The sequence below is a fragment of the Microtus ochrogaster genome, chromosome 2, assembly GCF_000317375.1.
Source record: "Microtus ochrogaster isolate Prairie Vole_2 chromosome 2, MicOch1.0, whole genome shotgun sequence".
Lineage (NCBI taxonomy): Eukaryota > Metazoa > Chordata > Mammalia > Rodentia > Cricetidae > Microtus > Microtus ochrogaster.
The window spans coordinates 39,247,073-39,254,364 of NC_022010.1; positions in this window are offsets into that span (position 1 = coordinate 39,247,073).

A 7,292-nucleotide genomic window follows, 5' to 3' on the forward strand; every position below is an offset into this window, starting at 1 on the left:
TGGTGGCCTTGGGGTGATTGAAACTGTACATAGCCTGGTGGCCTTGGGGTGATTGAAACTGTACATAGCCTGGTGGCCTTGGGGTGATTGAAACTTCCTTCACAGTGACTCATACACCAAAAGTAAGCATCTAATGAACAAGGGGAACCTGACTTTGAGGTCATATAGGGTCGCTTCTGCCAAAAGTACTTACTAAAGTAGTCACAGGCCTACCCAGCTTCACAGGGAAAGCTAGAAGCTAGCTGTCCAAGAGGAGAGTAAACACAACATTCACTTTTGTTCAGAACCCTGCAGCTCTGGCTTCCTCTGAATCTCAGACGGCGGCAACTAACCAAGGGGTCTGTGGCCCAAAGGGCAGAAAGAGAATTGGAACAAGAGGCATCTAGGGAGGCCAAGGTCACTGGCAACCAAACCAAGCTCACACTGTGCTCTGTCAAAGATCATTTGTTCCTCAGAGCTCATAGCAACCTCCCAGTTCCTGGCTTAGTGCCATCCCACTCATGGGGTGCTTCTGGTTGGCCACATGGGGTCACAATGCTGTGCTTGGCGCTAGATGCCAGTGGAGTGAGGCCTGCAATGCATGGGAACATTGCTCCCTTGGAAGAGAGAGAGGGAGGTAAAGAGTCTGGCAGGCAAGGGTCCATTAAACCAGATCTCTCCACCAAGGGTGCTCTGTGGCCCTCAGAGAGGTGTATCCAGTCACAGACTCTCACGGCTGAGCTTTAGTGTCCGGCACAGGTATGTCCTTGGAACAGTGAACTCAATAAATACAGACATGAATTCAGTCGAGGATGTTACATCATGTTTAGAGATTTTTAGGTGGTGTTGTGTGGCAAAACTTTTCTTGAGGAGACACAGCACACACATACACCACACACACACACACACACACACACACACACACACACACACATACACACACACACCTACTCAACCGCAGATAGGGAGCCCATGACAGACCAAAGTATAGATACCACCAAAATCCAACTTGGTGAACTAATGAGTTTCATTGAAGTTACATACAGGAGTATGGCAGAGGGAATACTTACAAGAGCAGAAATGACTCAAAGACAGCTCCATCATCAAAGCCTGCCCCAGCATGAATGACAGCTCCCAAAGCTGGAGCACACTGCACAGCCAGCAGGCAGCTCAGCAGGTTGGCGGGGATCCTTTCCAGGTGCCTCAGTTGGTCTAAAGCTCTTCCAGGAAGCTCAGCTGGTTTCTGCTACTTCCAGACAGCTGGACTGGTCTCAGAGTCTACTTCACAATTTGGCTTGTCTGGGAGGGACTCACAGCAGCTTTATTGATTACTCTGACAGAGAGAAGACTAATGAATCTGGTCAGTTTCACGGACTTCCTGAAGCTCTTTGCCTTTCTCCTTAAAGAGTTTTCTCCTTACAGGACATGTTCCAATCTAAGAGGAAACTGTTATGTAACCAGGGCTAGGGGGTTGGACAGATGCGCTCTTTCTCTGTCTCTCTCTGTCTCTCTCTGTCTCTGTCTCTCTCTCCTCACCCCTCCTTCCTCCCTCTCTCGTTGTCCTTTACTGCATTAGAGCTCCTGACATGACCTACAGGTGATGGGGATGGGAAGGAAAAGAAGGGGGAGAAGAGGATCCTGATGTTTCTGGAACTGTCATGTTCTCTTTACTCCAGTATTGCCCACCTGTTTAGCTGTTGGACTATTCATAGCCCTCTAGATGTGCATGGAATTGACAAATAGGATAAATAAAGTGAGCATTTACCAGGAGCTGACTGCCCTAGCCCCTTTCACAAAATATAACTCGTTGGTTCTTAGAAAATTCAAGGAGCAGCTTTATTTACTTCTCCCCAAGGAAAGGCCAGATTCCTCCCCAGGCTGCCTCCTGCTTCTGCTCAGTATCTGAGGGGATTCTTCAGTGGGCACAATGGCTAGAAACCTGAGCGATGAGGCTGTATATGGGCTCCATGTGGCTCCTCCCTTCCTGCCATGCCCATTCTTCAGTTTGTGTCCTTGTCTGGTTTTTGGTTGTTTGAGACTGGGTCTCTCTGTGTAACCCTGGCTATCCTGGAACTCACTTCATAGACCAGGCCGGCCTCGAATTCACAGAGATCCACCCTGCCTCTGCCTCCCGAGGGCTGGGATTAAAGCTGTGAGGTCTTTATATCCCGTGCTTCAATCTCACCCTGTAACAGAGGACTCAAGCATGCTTACTCGCAGTCTACAGACTGTCGCTGTCCTCCAGTCAGGTGTTCAAGGCAAGTGGTGATCTCCCAGCCAGCATTGCCCATCTCATCTTCCACTCTGCCCTTCCGCCATGGGCTTCACAAACCAGAGCCTGGGAAGCTCTGAGTTCTGGGGCAGGAAAGGAGCTCTATATGAAAATTTTGGAATGATCTGTCTTTGGTTCAGCAGCAATTAGGGGAAATATATATATATACATATATATATGTATGTATATATATATATATATATGCCATCCACGTTCTGCTTAGTCCTGCCTCTCTATTTTCATCTCTATCATTTATACTTGCATTTACAATCTCTAATATTAATTTTTAACTTTCAATGTGAAGTCTCCCAAACTTCAGCGACATAGTGTTGTAGATCCAATAATACCCACTGCTACCATCGATGCTCTGGGGACCCAGGGAGAAGGTTGTACTAGGTTAGCTTGTACTTGGGTCAGATCACACATTCTATGTTGGTCATACCCCTGCTTCATCACCTGTACTGATGTGGCCCCTTTGGCTTAGACTGCTCTTCCACATCCTCCACACTCAGCTCCCACCCGGCACCGTTTGCACGCTTGCCCATGTAGGACCCTAGGACAGCTCTGCCGTAGAGCTCTGATGTCAAGATCTTCCCAGCATCGAAGGACACTGTAGGTCATCGAAATGGACATACTGAATAATTTGCTCAGGGTTTTATTGTCCGCTTTGCAGTGGGTCCCCAAAAAGAGTGCATGCAGAGTGAATCCTTAGCTTTCCTCTGGCCGTGTCTGACAGAAGCACTGTAATTACTGGACGTGTTCATATGTCTGAAGCACTGTAACGAAATATTCCATGGGGTCTATTTCACATGCCTGTGTTGAGCAGGTGTGTGTGTGTGTGTGTGTGACTCCAATTAATACTAATTGGCCTCATCTACTTGAAAGAAATCCAAAATTACATACTGACTTATTGAACTTACTCTAATGTTCCAAAATCAATTCTTTTTTTTAAACATGTCCGAAAACCGAGATAATATGGCAATTACTTCAGTGCTGCAAACCCAGTGGGTGTCCAGTAAATGTAACCTGAATGCATGGATACTCCATGGGCGGGAGTTGAGATATGTTGGTTCTAGCTTCATTCTCCCCCAAGAGCATTATGAGGTACTGGTAAAAATCACCTCTATCCCCCAAGCCTCTGCCTGTTCATCTGTGAAATGAAGGATTTGGAAAACCCCAAAGATTTGGGTTTTGTCATTGCTGTTGTTGAGACAGGGTTTCTCTATGTAGCCCTGGCTGTCCTGGAGCTCGCTTTGTAGACCAGGCTGCAACTCACAGAGATCCACCTGCCTCTGCCTCCCGAGTGCTGGGATTGAAGGTGTGTACTGCTTTGCTTTGGCGAAACCCAAGTTTATCTTTCTGGGATAAATCCCCTGCAGCCTTAAAACTCAACAATTGCTTGAAACATTTTTAATGCATCTACATCACTAGTATCAAATCAAAGGAAAAGAAAGAAAAAGATCTAGTTTTTAACGAACCTCTCTCTCTGACCCGTGGCTTGTTCTATGCATCATTGTAGGAGGCGTTACACCTATGACATGCTTCAGTGAGCAGAGCTGATTTTTGAGGAAGATCATTCATGTTCTGCTTCTTCACATAAGGCAACTGGTACTTTATCAACTTGGGAAGAGTTTGCCTTCCCATCTTGACAGCATGACTGTTTTTGGATGCTCAGAAAAGGTGTTGCCAGACTGAGGTTAGTAGGCAGAAGAAATGAGAAGGAAAAGCATGTATGTGTGGTGGGATGGAGAGTGAGCTCAACAACCCAGAGCTCTCACAAGGTGGGGGAATGATTGTGCCCTTCAGTCAATGGTGAGAGGCCTTGGGAAAGGCCCAGTGGAGAGACTAGCATAGTCTAGAGAATAAGATGTGAAGCTCCTCTGCCGTAAAAGCTGCTCTAGACCTTTCTAGACAAGACTCAAGGAGATCAGTCAATTCCTGTGTGAATTAGCTGAGGATGAAAATGAAGCTTAACCCTCTTTAAGGGAAGACATCAAAGTCCAACTTCTTCACACTAAAGAGCGGTAGACATATGAAGAAGCAGGAAAACACTGACCTGTGACTAAGAGAAAAATCAGCCAGTAGAAACAGACCTACGGATGACAGGGGCGAGATATAAACATCTGGATAACTGGGGCAAAACCTGACAGTAGAGAGTCCAGATTCAAACCCAGCTCTCCTGATGCTTCATATAGTCCTCCCTTCTTTGCTAGTGCCAATCTGTCCTATATTTGTGTAAAAATGTATAGAACTTAGCCACAACACCACCCCCATGCAACTTTCCTGTGCTGCTGGCCCACACATGGGGAAGCACATCCAAGAAGCCTGCAGGGGCAGCTGCAGACTGAAACCTATGCCAGCCAGATTCACAGATGAAATTTAAGTGGACTCTCTTGTACTTTGCCTTCCTCACTACAGAACTTACCCAGGGCCACTCCTTAGCGATATCTGTAGCCAGAGGGCCTCTCTGCTCCTTAGGGGTCAAGGCTTCTGGGAGTGCAGTAATTCCTCTGTGCACTGTGAGGGTGTGTGCACCAGGAAACCAAGCCTCCTGCTCCAGGTCCAAGCTGGCAAAAATTTAAGCAAGACTTGACACAGAAAGCATCACAGCACAAGTCTCACCTTATCGCCAGGTGTGTGTGTGTGTGTGTGTGTGTGTGTGTGTGTGTGTGTGGTGTTGCCTACAACAGTGTGAGAAGGCATGATACAGGGAGTCTAGACCTAAGGTCACTTCCCAGACTGGGGGCGCAGTTTTCCTCCCTGCAATTCGCTACACACGTTGTTACCAAAGCAAATATCAAAGCCCTGCAATTTGCTAATTATAGGCGGGGTCCTGGGCTTGTGGGCCCAATTAACCACTTGTTCCTCATTTTCTCTGTGTGACCCGTCAGCTGCACCCACAATTAGCCACTTGTCTTTTAACTGCCCCATGAGTTGGCTGACTCACCTCTAATCCACTCCAGCTATCGCCTCCAGATGGCCTTTGGTGTCTCCCTGCCTTCCAGGCTGCTCTGCTCAGCAGCTCATCTAGGCCGGCTCTCATCACAGGCCAGTGTCAGCTCTCCCATGGTGCAGGGAGGGGGAACCTGGGGGGGGACCTATGAGATTTCCTGGATTTACTCCTTGTCTCTGCACAGTGTCTGTGAGGCCGGAAGCAGCTCCTGTTGGTCTGGGCATCTTGCCTGGCTCCCTAAAGATGTACAGGGGGCTGTGGCCACATCAGCCTCTGCTCCCAGACAGTCTCCACAGAAGAAAAAGGGAAATTATGGCTTCTCTGGAGCCAGGCTGCTGCCAGAGCTCCTGCCTACGTCCTGGTCAATGTCTCCTCAGTTCCCTGCACAGTGTAGCCAGCTAGGGCTAGAGCAAGAAGTGCTGCCAGCCTGAGAGAGGAAAACCAGAAACTGTCAGGAGAGAGCTCCAGAGTCATAAATTGGGGAAGGAAGAAAACCCTGCACGACCTTTGTTAGGCAGACAATTCAACAAGCAGAGGGTCCGCACCCAACTTCTGATGGGTAATTAAGTCAATGTCCCTTACCCTCTTTCTTTTTGCTCCATTTTTTTAAACTACAGACACCTTGGAAAATCTGGTGAAAGCTCCAGAACTTTAACAAAAAATGGTTAGGTTCAGCCAGCCCTGAGGGTGTATGTACCTGCAATCCCAGTTACTCAGGAGGCTGAGGCAGGAAGATCACAAAGGCTTACATGGGCTATAATTAAAGTATGAACAATTTAGCAAGATCCTGACCCAAAATAAACATTGTGAAAAAGGACTGAGGATCTGTCTTAGTGGTACAGCACTTTCTAGCATGTGTGAGACCCTATATGCAATCCCCAACCCAGCGGGAAGGAGGGACGGAGGGAGGGACGGAGGGAGGGACGGAGGGAGGGACGGAGGGAGGGACGGAGGAAAGGAAAAGAGTGGCTTCAGTTCATAATCCACTTACTTGTTTAATCATTCAGTAAATAATTTAGCACACCTATGTGCTAGGTAGGCATCACTGAGGGGAACGTAAGCGCACAAATTTTACAAAAACTCCTTCTCTCAGAGAGCTTCCATTATAACCAGAAGAAATAGTTGATTGATAATCAATGCAATAAATAAGTAAAGCGCACAACTTGGTAGAGAGTAAGTACTGCGGAAAAAGAACAAATAAGACCTAGGTGGCGGAAAGAGAGACTGGAGCACAGGTCATTTTTCAATAGCGTGTGCCAGGCGGGCCTTAGGGAGCTGTGAAATACGGGCGGAGAACTGAGCAGAAGCATCTAGAGAAAGGGTATGGCTGTCCAGGGAGCAGCCTGAGGCCTTGTCTGGGAGCCTGAGGAAAAGTGAGGAAGGCTACTCAGAGGGACGGAGGCGGAACAGTGTCTTGGAGTGGAGACGGAAAGCACAGAGGACTGAAGGGCTTGGAGAGGCCAGCAGGCCCCAAGGACTCGAATTTTATTGTGACCTAAATCAGAGGCCATTAGTGGAATTTGAACAGCAGGCTCACATAGTCTGACTGATTTAAGACCCTCGGTGGCTGCTGAAGAAGAACAAATGGCCCAAGTGTGAGGTGATGGCAGCACAGAGGAGAAAGGCTGGGTCTAGGGTTCCGGAAGGATGCTGGGGAGAGAGGAGCACATGCATAGGGAATCCCCGAGTTTGCCGGTCCTCAGAGTCTCACCCACACATGCAGGTAAGGGGACTTTGTCCAGGTGACAAAGGAAAGAGGCGACCCCAGGGGGATAAAGGGACGAGAGCTCAGTGGGTACAAAGTGCGGGTCTCAGCTGTGTCTAGAGTTCATTGACTTTGAAAACAGGGAACTGTGGTAAGACGTCCAGTGTTAGGTGAGTATCTGTTAGGATTTTTAAAATAATTCATACTTGGAGAAAAACAACTGCCCCTCTACTTGTTAGTCAGCACAGTAGATCCTGCCAGTTTTGCCAGCTTCAAAGGTAGTCAGGCCGCCAGGAGGTAATGGCGCACGCCTTTAATCCCAGCACTTGAGAGGCAGAGGCAGGCAAATCTCTGTGAGTCTGAGTTTAGCCTGGTCTACAGAG